We start from the raw sequence: 16,034 nt of genomic DNA on the forward strand, positions 1-16,034 counted from the left end.
GTGGAGAAGCAGATTGGGAAACAGATTTTGGAAAGGTGCAGAAGCCACAGGGTCGTAGTCATGGGCGACTTCAACTTCCCAAATATTGATTGGAAGCTCTTTAGATCAAGTAGATTGGATGGGGCGGTGTTTGTGCAGTGTGTCCAGGAAGCTTTTCTAACGCAGTATGTAGATTGTCCAACCAGAGGGGAGGCCATATTGGATTTGGTACTCGGTAATGAACCGGGACAAGTGGTGGGCTTGTTAGTGGGTGAACATTTTGGTGACGGTGACCACAATTCTGTGACTTTCACCTTGGTTATGGAGAGAGATAGGTGCGCACAACAAGGTGGATTTTATAATTGGGGGAAGGGAAATTACGATGCTGTAAGGCAGGATTTGAGGAGCATACGTTGGGAGCATAGGCTGTCAGGGAAGGATGTGGTGGAAATGTGGAACTTTTTCAAAGAGCAGATACGACGTGTCCATGATATGTATGTACCTATCAGGCAGGAAAGAAATGGTCGTGTGAGGGAGCCTTGGTTGACGAGAGAGGTTGAATGTCTGGTAAAGAGGAAGAAGGAGGCTTACATAAGGTTGAGGAAACAGGATTCAGACAGAGCAGTGGAGGGATACAGGATAGCCAGAAGGGACCTGAAGAAAGGGATTAGGAGAGCTAAGAGAGGGCATGAAAAATCATTGGCGGATAGGATCAAGGATAACCCCAAGGCATTTTATGCGTATGTGAGAAACCTGAGAATGACGAGAACGAGGGTAGGTCCGATCAAGGACAGTAGTGGGAGACTGTGTATTGAGTCGGAAGAGATAGGAGAGGTCTTGAACAAGTACTTCTCTTCAGTATTTACGAACGAGAGGGACCGTATTGTAGAAGAGGAGAGTGTGAAATGGACTGGTAAGCCAGAAGAGATACCTGTTAGGAAGGAAGATGTGTTGGACATTTTGAACAACTTGAGGATAGACAAGTCCCCTGGGCCTGATGGGATATATCCTAGGATTATGTGGGAAGCAAGAGAGGAAATTGCAGTACCGTTGGCAATGATCTTCTCGTCTTCACTGGCAACGGGGGTGGTACCAGGGGACTGGAGAGTAGCAAATGTTGTGCCCCTGTTCAAAAAAGGGAATAGGGATAACCCCGGGAATTACAGGCCTGTTAGTCTTACTTCTGTGGTAGGCAAAGTAATGGAAAGGGTACTGAGGGATAGAATTTATGAGTATCTGGAAAGACACTGCTTGATTAGGGACAGCCAGCACGGATTTGTGAAGGGTAGGTCTTGCCTTACAAGTCTTATTGAATTCTTCGAGGAGGTGACCAAGCATGTGGATGAGGGTAGAGCAGTGGATGTAGTGTACATGGATTTTAGTAAGGCATTTGATAAGGTTCCCCATGGTAGGCTTATGCGGAAAGTCAGGAGGCATGGGATAGAGGGAAATTTGGCCAATTGGATAGAAAACTGGCTAACCGGTCGAAGGCAGAGAGTGGTGGTAGATGGTAAATATTCAGCCTGGAGCCCAGTTACAAGTGGAGTTCCGCAGGGATCAGTTCTGGGTCCTCTGCTGTTTGCAATTTTTATTAATGACTTAGATGAGGGAGTCGAAGGGTGGGTCAGTAAATTTGCAGATGATACGAAGATAGGTGGAGTTGTGGACAGTGAGGAGGGCTGTTGTCGGCTGCAGAGGGACTTAGATATGATGCAGAGCTGGGCTGAGGAGTGGCAGATGGAGTTCAACCCTGCCAAGTGTGAGGTTGTCCATTTTGGAAGAACAAATAAGAATGCGGAATACAGGGTTAATGGTAGGGTTCTTAGTCAGGTGGAGGAACAGAGGGATCTTGGGGTCTATGTACATAGATCTTTGAAGGTTGCCACTCAGGTGGATAGAGTTTGTAAGAAGGCCTATGGAGTATTATCGTTCATTAGCAGAGGGATTGAATTCAAGAGTCGTGAAGTGATGTTGCAGCTGTACAGGACTTTGGTTAGGCCACAGTTGGAGTACTGTGTGCAGTTCTGGTCGCCTCACTTTAGGAAAGATGTGGAAGCTTTGGAGAGGGTGCAGAGAAGATTTACCAGGATGTTGCCTGGAATGGAGAGGAAGTCATACGAGGATAGGTTGAGAGTTCTCGGCCTTTTCTCGTTGGAACGGCGAAGGATGAGGGGTGACTTGATAGAGGTTTATAAGATGATCAGAGGAATAGATAGAGTAGACAGTCAGAAACTTTTCCCCCGGGTACAACAGAGTGTTACAAGGGGACATAAATTTAAGGTGAAGGGTGGAAGGTATAGGGGAGATGTCAGGGGTGGGTTCTTTACCCAGAGAGTGGTGGGGGCATGGAATGCGTTGCCCGTGGGAGTGGTAGAGTCGGAATCATTGGCGACCTTTAAGCGGCATTTGGATAGGTACATGGATGGGTACTTAATCTAGGTTAGAAGTTCGGCACAAGATCGTGGGCCGAAGGGCCTGTTCTGTGCTGTATTGTTCTATGTTCTATGTTCTATGTTCTATGTTCCCAGACTGATAGCCTGAAATGCTTGTCAAGTGAAATTTCAATGACGCCATCGTATTCCTCATAGATACCAAACGTTTTGGTGCGTCCATTGCACCTCTATCTTCTGGTCCCTTTCAGCTCCTGTCCCTTGATTTGTCTGGATTTGTAATAACAGATTAAAAACTGACTCTCATATGTTATAGTGTAGACAAAGTGTTCCTGAGTAACAAGAGGCCTCACAACTTTCACATACAGTCAGTCCCATAGCTCCTGTGGCTTTATTGTGCTCAAGACCATCACGGTTGCTTGCCTGTTGCAAGATATTATTCAGGATACCCTTTGACATTTCTTACCACCATAGAAATATCACGGCCCTCCTCGACACGCATCTAACCATTACTTCATGCTTCACGTGGGCTGTACTATCTCTACTTTGATCTTACTTGGCTTCAGGGCCTTTGTCAGTCTTTGAGGAGCATTAAAGCCTTCCCCTCTTTAACCATAGTTTCCATAATATGCCCCTAATCCATATTGTCTATAATATTCCCATAATCCATACTGTCCTCAACATAGCCTTGAACAGCATATATTAATAGCCCTACTTCCTTAACCCTGACTGCAAGTAATGTACTAGCTGGCCTTTATGATTACATCAACCTTTCTAGCTGGATCATCAGAATAAGCAATCTGTCTGAACCGAGAACTCTGGCATAATATTGTTGCCTCCTTAGCCTGTGGTGTGCTTTCACCTTGAGAGCTGTGGATCTATACTTATTTGTGTGGATTTTCCCCATGGTGACTGAGAGAATTTACCTGCCTATTTAGTCACTAGCTAGATACTCAACTATCTATGTAATATCCTCACCAGCTTTTTCATTACTGTTTTCATTTGGGCTATTCCTCTTAATCAAATGTCAACAGTGCACACTTCTGTGACTTGAACATCACTCTTTGTGTTTGCAAAGAATAATCATTCAGCAATTTCCACAAATAGAGCAGTTAGTGGCCTGTGGCCCAAAGTGACATGAATATAAACTGATAGAACCTTTCACAAGTAAGAATTACAGTTTCTCCCTGATCTATGCATATCTTGTCTCTGCATCAGTCAATGAATATGATGATTACACAATGCATTTGCAGCAGTCATCTTCTGCTTGCACCAGCAGGGCTCCGAAATCTGTCTGGGATACTGGATTAGACATTCAGAACTAGTTAGCGTGAACAATTTTTGTAATCTATATTTGCAACTTTCTTACCTTTTTTGAGTACTTTTCAATTCAGTTGCCTTTTCTAATAGATTTAATAAGGTGATTTATTAACCAAATCAAGAATCTGAGTTTCTTTTCCTTTATATGTGATAGTGTTCAATAACTGAAGCCTGCATTTTTCCAAATGTAAAGACCTTCAATACTAATAATGTTGTCAACAAAAATCTGCTGATGGATTCCATTTTTTTTTAATTTCAGGTTTATTATTCTTGTAACTTTGACAACTTTCTAAAATTGGGCATCGTGCATCTGTTTGACTGAGTGCCATACTATATTTTAATCAACCTTCAATGTGCTCATGGATTGTACAGATAGCATTGTGACATACTTCCAGAACCAGCCAGAAAGAAAGCTTTAATAATCTATCATTCTTATAAAATGCATTAATCTGCATTACTTGGTATTTACTTCATCTGGTTTCAACTGCCAGTACCCACAAATTGATCAAACTTTCTCAAATATTCTATGTTCAAAGTTTTTACTATAATTTCAATCTAAAGTGTTGTTTTGTAATAGGGCTGCTAAGGTTTTTGAGAACCAAACAAACTTACAACCTCCCACTCCCTGTGTCAGTCATTACAAAATAAATTAATGTGTATTGTTAGATCATTGAGGTCAGAACTTCTGAATTAATTTGGATTCCATGTTTAGTTTTCTGCGCAGTGTATACTGAGGTAATTGTTTATCAATTCACATCTGATGTTCTTCTATAACAAGTCCTTGATTCCCAAACATCTATTTTTTACAAGACAGGGCTTTGTAGTAACTGCTCAACATGAATTGAGAACACGATAAGTGATAACTTGGAAGGCAAACTGTTGCTGTCATTCTTAATGCTGATGTGTCTATTCCCAGTTTTTCTATCACTCTTAACTTTGTCTCCTGCAGTTTTGATCAACCCTCTAAAACAGTTCACATATGACATTCATCTGTGTTTTTGAATTCATTTTTATAGCATGATAATGTTATTCAGCATTTGTAATAGTATTGAATCGTTTGCTTACTTTACAATTATGTAGACACAAAATTCCATTGATGATTATTTTTCTCACTGTTTGTTTGTGTACAATTGGCTTTTCTGTCAGATGTAGACCCATATATTTACAACATTGGAAGAGGCCATTCACCCCATTGTGTCTGAATTAGCATGTTACCAGATCAATCCAAATCTTGCTTCAAATTATCAGTACTTTTTTTGTTGGAGGTGACACGAGGCAATTTTGTTTATTTCCAACACTTTAAAGTACACATGAATAGGATTATACTGGACGTACAGTGATTCTTCTATTCTGTGTACTGAGCCTCTGAAATAGATTGCTAGTGATGTGATTAGTGCTATCACAAGGTGATTGGATTAGCTTTGAATGGGGTAGAGAATGCATCATCTCAATAGGAAAATACCCTTACAAATCTGTTCTAGTCTAAAGTGAAGATATTACTGGACACAGACTGGGAAGGGTCTTCATAAATAACAGTTGGTCAATGTGATCTCCTGGACCTGTGGCTTAATATATAATGCATTGCTTAAAGATGATGCTTTACTACATTAATGTATTTCCAAAGACTAGATAGGGTGGCCTGGTGGCTCAGAGATTAGCATTGCTTCCTCACGGCACCAAGGACCTAGGTTCAACTCCACCCTCAGGTGACAGTCTGTGTGGTGTCGCCACATTCTCCCCCATGCCAGTGTTGGAATCTCCCAGATACTTAGGTTTCCTCCATAGTCCAAAGACGTGCAGGTTAGGTGGATTGGCCAAACTAAATTGCCCATAGAATCTAGGGATGTGCAGGCTACGTGGATTAGCCATGGGAAATGCAGGATTACAGGGATGGGGCGGGATGCTCTTTGATGTGGACTTGATGGACCAAATGGCCTGTTTCTATGATTCTATTCTATGGACTCCTGATGATCTTTGCTGTGCTCAAGCCACCCATTCAATTTTTCTCTTTTCCTTAACTTTGAGGACCATGTTACACACTTCTCATGATTATTTGAAACTTATTCCTTGAATGTTATCGCTGCATAGTACTTTTACACATTTTGAGTTTCAGTTGGCCTACAGCTATGGAAAAACAAACTTGCATGGTGAATTTACCTGTTCTCAGCAAACTAATGTGCCCTTCAATAAAAATGCGATCAGTTACTAAGAATTATGTTTTTACTGAGTTCTCATTTCATCACGTGCAGATTAACGACTGCTTTTTCAGTCTATGAAGGTGATCTTCAATTTACAAATGTCCAATTTAAGAATGCTCATACTTATGAGCATAATCCCATACAGGGGTTTATTAATATTAATTTTAAAGGTCCGACATGTAAATGTTTCCTCAAACTTACAAATGGCTATTTTATATAGTCGTGCAATGTGTGCCAACATGCATGAAAATCAACTTGTGAACAGAACCCACTCACAACCCGGGGACTACCTATTATCACAAAGCTAGTCCCTTGGCTCAAGGTTACTCTGTCCTTGATTTTTTTTCAGAAGGGAATAAATCAGGCAGAGCTCTGATCAGCCTGATTTGGCACAGAGATGAAAAGGATTTTGAAAGGCCTTTTGTTAATATGTAAACAGATAAGACTTCAGGCCAAAGTGGTCATATTTTGGAAGTGACCTGTATAATGAAATGGGAGTGGTCAGCTTTCTAGCTGAGCAGTTTCGTTCAGTCTTGAACTGGTAAGGAGTTCAACAGTGAGCTGCGTGGAAACTCTCTCTCTCTCTCTTTCTGCCCTTCAATTTCAACCTGTGTTCCATTTATACTGGTGTTTAAAGGGAGTTTGAGTGTTGGGACTGTTGTGTATATTCAGAACAGCATACTTGAGTCTAGTTTGGATAGACTGAGTTCTGTAGGGGTTCTTTATTTTGTTCTGTGTGTTTCATTGTGTAATTTTGAGAATAAACCTTTCTCTGTTTTAAAATCTAGTAGTCAACCTAGCTAACTTACTCCGGGTAATTTTCACTGTACACTTACCAAGAAAAATTGCAAAGTTATGGTCTGGGCTGCCTGCTTAAGAGTATTTTGAGTGGTCTGGCCTAGTCCATAACACTATATATGATTCTTTTATACTTTTTGTACATCACATGATGTCTCTGTGAAGAGGGCATCTCAAGATATTTATCATTACTCTTTCTCCAATTTGTTTCCTTCTTCAAAATTGAAATTATTATACATATATAATGTTCCTCCCCAGCATCTCATCTTTTTCATTAATTCTTACAATTGCTAGGAAACTGTGATTTAAATGTTTCCTAATTTTCAGCAAGATTTAGGTCACTGTCTCAACGTCTCTTTATAATAGCATGAAAACATAATATTATTTCCTTTACTGCACAGAACAAACAACTGAATATACCTTTGATTTCACAGCCCTTCAACCTGATGAATTAATGGAATAGTTACTAAAAACAAGCGCAGGTTAGAGTGAGTGAGTTCAAAGTCAAATCATTCAAAGAAAACTAAAGAGAAGATTAGAAAAAATAGGTGAAGCAATATGAAGAAAGTAAAGCACTTAAAAACCACTGTACAAACTTAGGATCTCTAACAACAATTAAAACCTGAATGAATGAGTTCACATTTAAATTAGCTAATTTTCAGTGCCAGCAAGATTGCATGGCAGTAATTAACTCGACTCCAGCATCTGCAGTCCTCGCTTTCTCCTAGTAATTAACATTTATCATATTATTTCACAATTCCTTATTGTGAAATGGAAAAGATGTCTCTTCCTGTGGCAACTTTACTTTGAATCAATCAAACAAACATCATGTTGTTCAATGCTATCCCAGAGAATGAAATAATGGGTTTTTTTTAGGTAATAGTGGAATGAGTAACTTCTGAATTTATATGTTTAACCTTGCATTCATCCTGCCACATAGTCATTCCAGCTTTTGTGTAGAAATGACAGTGAATATGATTAACCTGATCATTATGACAGGAAGTTACAAACTTTTATAAAGATATGAGCTTGTTTTAGGCAAAATTCAAGGAAATGGGAGTAATATTAATGATGTTTAAATATATTTTATATCTGCCACAGAATTTGTCAGCTTATCACTTCCTTATTTTATAGCCTGTGCAGACAGCAATAATGTTTGTAACGAGATTTGAACATCCAGTTACTTACTAAATGGATGACCAAACAATATTTCACATATAAAAATTGGCTGAGAAATAACAAGTGACGAAACTTTGTTTTCTTTTTGTATGTAACATATACTTTAACCACACTAACTTACATTCCCATTGTACATTTACCATTCATTGCACTCTCCACAGAATTATAGTCCTTAAAGCAAACTGTCCACAGGTGCTCCTTACTTCCACTGGGTTCCTATGTCCCCATTTTACTGAGCGATAACCTATTGTGACTGTCTCCAAGTGTTCCCCATAGATTTTGGTGAGTTTCTGAAATCCACCTGCAGCAGTGAATTGTATTTTAATTTTAATTTGCTACCAACACTCATCTGCCCTGCCCGCACCTCCCACCTCCCCAACACAGCACCCTCCCCGACCATGCAGAACAAACCTCCCAAAATCTGCAGAAGACTGCAGGGTGCATCTTTCACCTCCGTCTGTCTCCCTCCTGTATCTGGTATAATAGCTTGCAGGATTGAATAACATTTTCTCTCTGCTAACCACTAAAAAATTTCTGTCATAAGAACTAGGAGAAGGGGCTAATTGCAATATTCACTGCTTTATAGGGAAGTCTGTAACCTAATCTCAATGTGAAATGCCTGTATCCAGCTAGAGATGTTAATTGACTACTCATGACCTTAATAACTTCAAATCTTAGATGTAACTGGATAGCCTATCACTGTTTACAACCCAAAATCTTGATTACCTTTCAGGAATATGGGAGATTCAGTGTCTTTGAGGAGAAAGTGAGGGCTGCAGATGCTGGAGATCAGAGCTGAAAATGTGTTGCTGGAAAAGCGCAGCAGGTCAGGCAGCATCCAAGGAACAGGAGAATCAACGTTTCAGGCATAAGCCCTTCCCATTATAAATTCAGAGCTTTGACTCCAAGTGTAAATACCTTATACATTCTAATTCAATCTAAGGCCTCCTATGATTACAATCAAGTCCCCCAGGCTGACTCTCCGGCAGACTTCAGAACTAGTCACATGACTCCTTTTTTCATCCATAGTTTTAAAGTTACAGTCCCAAAATATATTCTTATAGGCCTTATAATTGTTGTACTTACGTAATATAGTCATCCGTCTGGTCCAGTGTGGACGAATTTGCAGCTTGATTGTTCAAAGACAGTTTTGACTCTCATGTTACAGGTTCAGTATGTGACATCCTGACACATTGTAAACTCATCAAAATGTGAATTTTAACTGAATGATATGACCTGAAAGGTATAATATGCCAACGTTTAGTAAATTGGCCCTCCAAAAGATTTTTCTTTACATTCAGAATGAGAATCAGTTGATTTTCCATTTCAAATATATTTAAGATAATACACATCAAGAAACCCCTGAAACATAAGGATAAAACGTTAAACTTTCTCCAGTCAGCTGCCTTTTGATGGATCATTCCCATATCTGAGTCATTCCTGCATTGGAGAGAAAAGCTTGCCAAATCTGGAAAAAAGGAATGGGGCATTGGAAAAGCTAATTGAACTGGATTTTAGGTTTCTGTTATTTTCTGTGTCAGTCACAAATGCCTACGCTATCCTTTTCAAATTTATAATGATGTATACAGCAACCACAAAATCACAAAGTTATCAAATTTTTCAACACCCTTATATCACACTTATTTGGTGGGTTTTTTTTGCTAGGTTTCCCATAATCGTTCATAATCAGCAAAGATTATCAAGAAAAAAAATACAGGTCAGTGTAAGTTTAAAGCAAGCAGGAATCACTCAATCTTGAATCAAGAATTTGTTTCTAGGGAGTATATTCTGTTTCCAGTCATTTTTACAGCACAAATTAAGAGTATCTTATGGAAGAACTGATTCAGCTGACTGAAACTTACCACAAGTCACTCCAAAAGAACGCTAAATAAAGACAATCAGATAATGTCAATTAAGAAACATTTGCCTGTGTTCTGTTAAGATCAAATAAATATTTGATACACATATGTAAGGCAAAATTAGTGCCCCAAATTCTAAACCAGCTTCTTTCCAGGATAATTTTGTACCTTTGGCAATAAGCTACTGTATAAATAAAGCCACAGAGTATTGAATTCAGTCCATTATAGTAGGTCCCTTATGGTGATGTAATGCATCATCAACATCAATGGAGACTAACTTGGAAGTTTAAGTCACTCCAAGTGTTTGAACTCCACTGAAACAGTCGAGTTGCAATCTAACTCCCGGTAACTAGCCACTTTTAATTACTCTGAATTAGATTATAATACAACCCAGGTATCCTGTCCTACATAACAGATTTACTTCAGGGCAATAGCTTATGTTATGAGCAGAGGGAAAAATGTAAAATGTACCTCAGTTAAGAATCCACAGAACTCCACAACCAGTGATACACAGTCCGGGTGGGTGTATAAGCGCTTTCTTCAAAAAAGGTATGAGTAAATGTTTGAAAGATTGCGGATGTTGTGTGGAATGGTCTATGTAAAGGCTAACGAGAAAAGAGTAAGGTCGTCAGACAAGCGCACTGTTTTATGCTCGGTGACGAAGTCAAATTGCATTTTAATTACATTTTTGCTGGAGCGTTCAGGATCACGTTGCAGAAATCTAAGCATTAATAATTAGGCCCTGCGGTTTATGGAAACCGAATAAGTCAAATGTGTTTTTTTTAAACATGGGAGTAGGGGATTTGGTAAACTGCAATTGTGTGCACATTTCCAAGAAGCCTACCAAATCCATGGCCTTGAGCATTGTATTTCAAGCATCACGAATTTGGCCTGTACTGTTAAGTTGTCAAAGAATTAAATCCTACACTTTAAAATATTTTATTCATAAGGCAGAACTTATTGCTGGAACAGTTACAAAGCATGAGCTAGCCAACTCATGTCATCCAACCCTGCACACAATGTGAAGGTGTAAGGATATTGTACAGTAATAGGATGTGATGTGTTCACGGGAAATGTCTCTATCAAGGAACAATATGTTTAAACCACAACTGTTGCAAAAAGGTCTGATTCTGGTAAAAATGTTGCGAAGCACGATTTCTAGAAGAAACTGCCTTTGCTGAAGGGCAATTATTCAGGAAAGTGTGCGCTTTATAAACAGGAGAATTACATTGGTGTGAAATTGTGAAAATATTGGTAAATTACAATATATCTGAACCACCTCCAGTTTTTATTTTACAAATTTAAACTTTAACGTGCAGAATACTCTCAATCTCATAGATTTGTTCACCCATTTAACATGTAGACTCGCCCTTTTTCCATGTCCTTCCTCATTTTTTATTTATTACATATGAGCTTATTTCATTAAGAATAAAATGGCACAATATGTGTATTCCTCTTAATGAAAAGTGCTCGATTTCAATAGTTAGATCTAGGCAACGCTGCTGTCTCCTGAAACATGCAGCATAAACCGGTTCTTTCCAGGCAGTATGCTTTTCATTGCAACGGGGTTTAGTCCGGACCAAATACTCTGTTTAAGCACAAGTTTGTACAATTTTAAGTTGTAAGACAAGTTGCCAGTAAGAGCAATTTTCATGTAGACAAACTTATGGGATGGAATAAAAGAAATGGCAGGACCAAATGTCCGAGTGAAATAGGAGGCTGGAGAGTCATTGGTGAAAATGAAATTATGCTCGTAAGGGGTTTCGTCCTGTAATAACCCAGGGGCTACTGACCGCGGAGCTGCCTAACATTTCGTTGGGAGTTAAGAATTCCTCTCTCAATACCATGTATACCAGAGTTCCTTAACCTCCATCATTTCCGATCTGACACAAGTATTTCATTAGGTTTCACAAAAGTGCACAATTAGAAGGAACAACGTACGTGTACGTTGCGCCTTTAACTTTGTAAACTACGTTCACAAGGAGCGTGGTCAAACACATGGCGACATCACTCCATGATCTGAGTCCAGTGACTTGGACTGTGCAGCATCAATGTCCACAGACGGTGATCTGATGGACAATAACCAGAACACTGGGGTTTAAGGCGCATCATAAGAGGCAGAGTGGGAGAGAGGCTGAGGGAGAATTCCAGGGTTGGGACTCTCACAGCTGATGGTAGTGGAGACTGCACTCAGCGGAGCTCAGAACTTCAGAAGCTGGTGGGGGCCAGAGGTGGTGACACAGAGAGGGAGGGACAAACCATGGAGGGATTTGGAAACAAGTTTCAGAAGGTGATGTTGGAAGGATGGGGAGTCAGAATGAACCAGTCAGCACAGGGTCTATGAGTGAAGAGGGAAACGGCAGGGTTTTGAAAACGAAAACTCAACAGAATCTTCCTGCCTATAAGAATAACCAGTGATAATGAACCGTCTGGAACTGAGGGCTTATGGTCTCAAATGTAAAGAGTGGCCCATTTAAAACAGATGAAGGAATTTTTTTCCTCAGAGTGGGGAGAGTATTTGGAATGGGATTTGGAAGCAGGATCTTCGACTATTTTAATGGAGGGAGTAGATCCATTCTTGCTCAGCATCGGGGTCTGGGTTGAAACGTAATGAGGTAGTCAAGAATGTGAACTAATAAGATCAGCCACGACCTGATCAATGGTGGAGCACGCTTGAGGGGCCGAACGGCTTACGCTGTTCTCCATTCGCCTGAGGAAGCACACGCGACCCCATCCGAATTCATTCTCAAACTGGCGAACAGAGAAAACGCAAATTCGCAGGAGTTCCACCCAAGTTTGGCGGAAAGCTCTGTTTTTTCCTGTTTGTGTGGCAAGTTCTGCGCTGTGCCTTCAGCTGAACCGCTCTCGTCAGGCAGTGTCTTGGGTCCCCTCTCCAAACAGCCAATTTATCATTAAGAGATCCTCTGAGAGACATTACACACCCCGCCTCTGCCTTAGAATCATAGAATCCAGTGGGGTATTTAGCAATGTGTCAGACCATCGATGCACTTTAATTATTCAATACAGTTCTTTGAATCATAAAATCCCTACAGTGTGAAAGCAGGCCATTCGGCCCATCGAGTCCACACTGACCCTCCGAAGAGCATTCCCATCCAAACCCACCCCCTTCCTTTTCCTTGTAACCCTGCACTTCCTCTAATCAATCCACATCGCCTGCACATTGGATACTATGGACAATTTAGCATGGCCGATCCACCCAACCTTTATATCTTTGGACTGTAAGAGGAAACTGGAGCAACGTGGGGGGAATGTGCAAACTCCCCACCCACAGTCGCACCGAGGGGGAGCTCGAACTCGGGCGCCTGGTGCTATGAGGCCTCTTACATATCTATAACCTTTCACAACATCCCATAAAAGCGGACCAAACATTTTAACACGGAATACACATTGGTAATAGTGGCCGTTAATCACAATCTCGGGTAAAATAAAAAAGGTCCAAAACCAAAACATTGTGTCAGAAACATCTTCATAGAAATCCTTGCTAGCATGATAGAACAGCACAGATTTGGATATCTCTGGAAAGGGGCAATGAAATCGACTTGATCGCATCACGCTGAACGCTGCTGGCATATTCTGCCGTCGCCTACGAAGCTGAGTGAAGTATTTCCAGAAGCGAAATACAACGATATTGTTAGAAAGGTAGGGTCCACTTGGCCACTTTGGATACTGAAATATTGCATTATACAGATATCATGTTTTACAAAGGGGCATGGCCACCAGCAATCTTACACAGGACATCAGACATGATTTACACTCTGAACGTTTTGCGATCCATGGCTTTAATCATTATTAATAAACACACTTCAGAGATACGATTGGCATCCAGTGTTTACACCCTTGTGATAATGGAAGTGTCAGAATGATTTACAGTAAGTGTAAATACATTTCTGTTCGACTGCCAGCACTCCAGGCAAACTGTAATGTTGCATGGTAAGTGCATTTTATTAAAGCTGTTAAAATATTCCCAGGAAATCCAAACCAGCTGCTTGTTTTCTATTGTCTACTGAGAAACCGCAGGATACATTTCCAATGGTGTTTTCTGGTCATTTGAAAACAGGTGGGCCACCATGAGCACTGACCCCGAGCTGCCCTGTGAATTGAGTATTTAATACCAACGTTGCCGGAGGGCATCATCACAACACAGAGCCTTTCCCAATCAAGACCATCCACTACAGACCAGCAGCTTTGTTCACATACACCTACATATTTTAACAATGTAGGCTCCTGTACAGTCTACACCTCTCAGTTCCATAGGGAGGGCTCCATTACAAGGCTTACCTCATGACTGGGTAAAATCAATGACTGCAGATGCTGGAAACCAGATTCTGGATTAGAGGTGCTGGAAGAACACAGCAGTTCAGGCAGCATCCGAGGAGCAGCGAAATCGACGTTTCGGGCAAAAGCCCTTCAACAGGAATACAGCTGCTCGGGGTATGGTCCGTTTCACCAACTGTACATTTCCAGAGGCATTTCATACATAGTCATTCGGCCTGGAAACTGACCCTTCGGCCGTGCAGTTCCAATTGCTCATGTTCCATGCCCACGTTCAGCTATCAGATGTTGTCTAGGCACTTGTTTCATCAGACCGCTCAGTTTTCACACGTGGCTTTATGAGGTAAAGTCGCCATAGGTCCCAGAGGATCAGAGAGCGACTCCCTCATCAGAGAGAGACGGCTGGTAGTGATTTAACCCGAGAGAGTGAGTGTCCATCATGGATGCGAAAATTGGATTGGCATTGCAAACTAGCCGCCCAATCAGCTGAGTTAACTGACCCTGGGATAGCAAAGGACCCGAACTCTCAGAAGACAAGCAAGCCAGCCCCACTGTACCGTTGGCCAATTCCCCCAGCTAACGGTGGGAGTTTTGTTTCTCCCCAGCACTACTGGATGTTGGCTGTTCGACACCTACCTAAATGCTGCCGAGCATTAGGAATTTTTAATTAAAACCTGTTCAGAGATATATATTATGGTACACTGGCACAAGAGCCTTTCACTATTTTGATTTGTCAGCCCCGTCAGCACCTTGCAGCATGTGTAGTCCCGTGTGAAGTGTCTCAGAGACCAGGTGATCTCACTGCATGAACAGAAGGTTGGACCTCTGTTGTGTATTTGGCAGGGCCTTTAGACCCCCACCCAACCCATCGCTAATTTCCGAAAATTAATAACGCAGGAATACAAACAATCTGCATTTATAATTGCAGATTTATTTGAATTGTAAACAGGATTATATTACCGATTGTACATTCTCACTCTTCCGCCCTCTCCATAGGATCGAAATGCATATACTGTAAATCGTGTGAATTGCGTGTAAATCATCCACCAATAGGAATACAACTAATAAAAAATACCAGACAGTAGCGTAAATTAAATAACTTTATTTGGTACTTACTGGTTTTGCAGTTTTTGAAGGCATGTGCCTGTACAAATCTGGAAAGGCACAGCAGGTCGGACAGCATCCGAGGAGCAGCAATTCCTGATGAAGGGCTTTCGCCCGAAAGGGTCGATTCTCCTGCGCCTCGGATGCTGCCTGACCTGCTGTGCTTTTCCAGCAACACACTTTCGACTCTAATCTCCAGCATCTGCAGTCCTCACTTTCGCCTGTACAAATCTGTAAAACTGTCATAAGCTGAACGAGGAACACTGTACAATTCAAAATGTAGCAGTGTAAATATATTGAAATCGATATGTATAGAGCTCAGTTGTTTAGATGATTCGCTGTGATACACAGTAATGCAAATCGCGTGGTCTCAATCCTTGGAGCGGCCGTATTACCTCCCGGAGGCCTGATGCTCACCAGCCCACGTTGGTTGGAGTGTTTCCGTTCAAGCGACACAACTGTCTCTCGAGCCACTAAAGTCTTTTGCGGACTGTGGCTCTTACCTGATAGGAATTCCCGGATATGTGGCTGTACCTTCCATTCCCATTGCTGAAGCCAGTTTAGTTAGTTTCGCAGTTTCACTGCCAGGTCATAAACATCCAAACAGCCCCAACAAATTTTGCCACTCCAGGCAACAACTAAACAGTAATATAAGCGGAGCCTCGTATTCAAAATGGACAGAGATAGGGTTGTTTGGAAATTCAGTGTATTATAAATTCATGTTTAACTTAGAACTCAAGACATAAGCGGCATCATTTTCTAATTTTAAATTACCTGCTCAGAAAATTGTATTCGATGGATACCACTGAAAACTTTAAATACTCATGTCATTCATTGCTGATTATATATACTTCAAATTTTAAAAGTTATTTTCTTTTTAACTTTTTGTTGAACTCTAATGAGTGATGTCAGTA

The sequence above is a fragment of the Chiloscyllium plagiosum genome, unplaced genomic scaffold, assembly GCF_037043375.1.
Source record: "Chiloscyllium plagiosum isolate Xiang-an unplaced genomic scaffold, Cpla_swu_hap1 HiC_scaffold_21, whole genome shotgun sequence".
Classification (NCBI taxonomy): Eukaryota; Metazoa; Chordata; class Chondrichthyes; order Orectolobiformes; family Hemiscylliidae; genus Chiloscyllium; species Chiloscyllium plagiosum.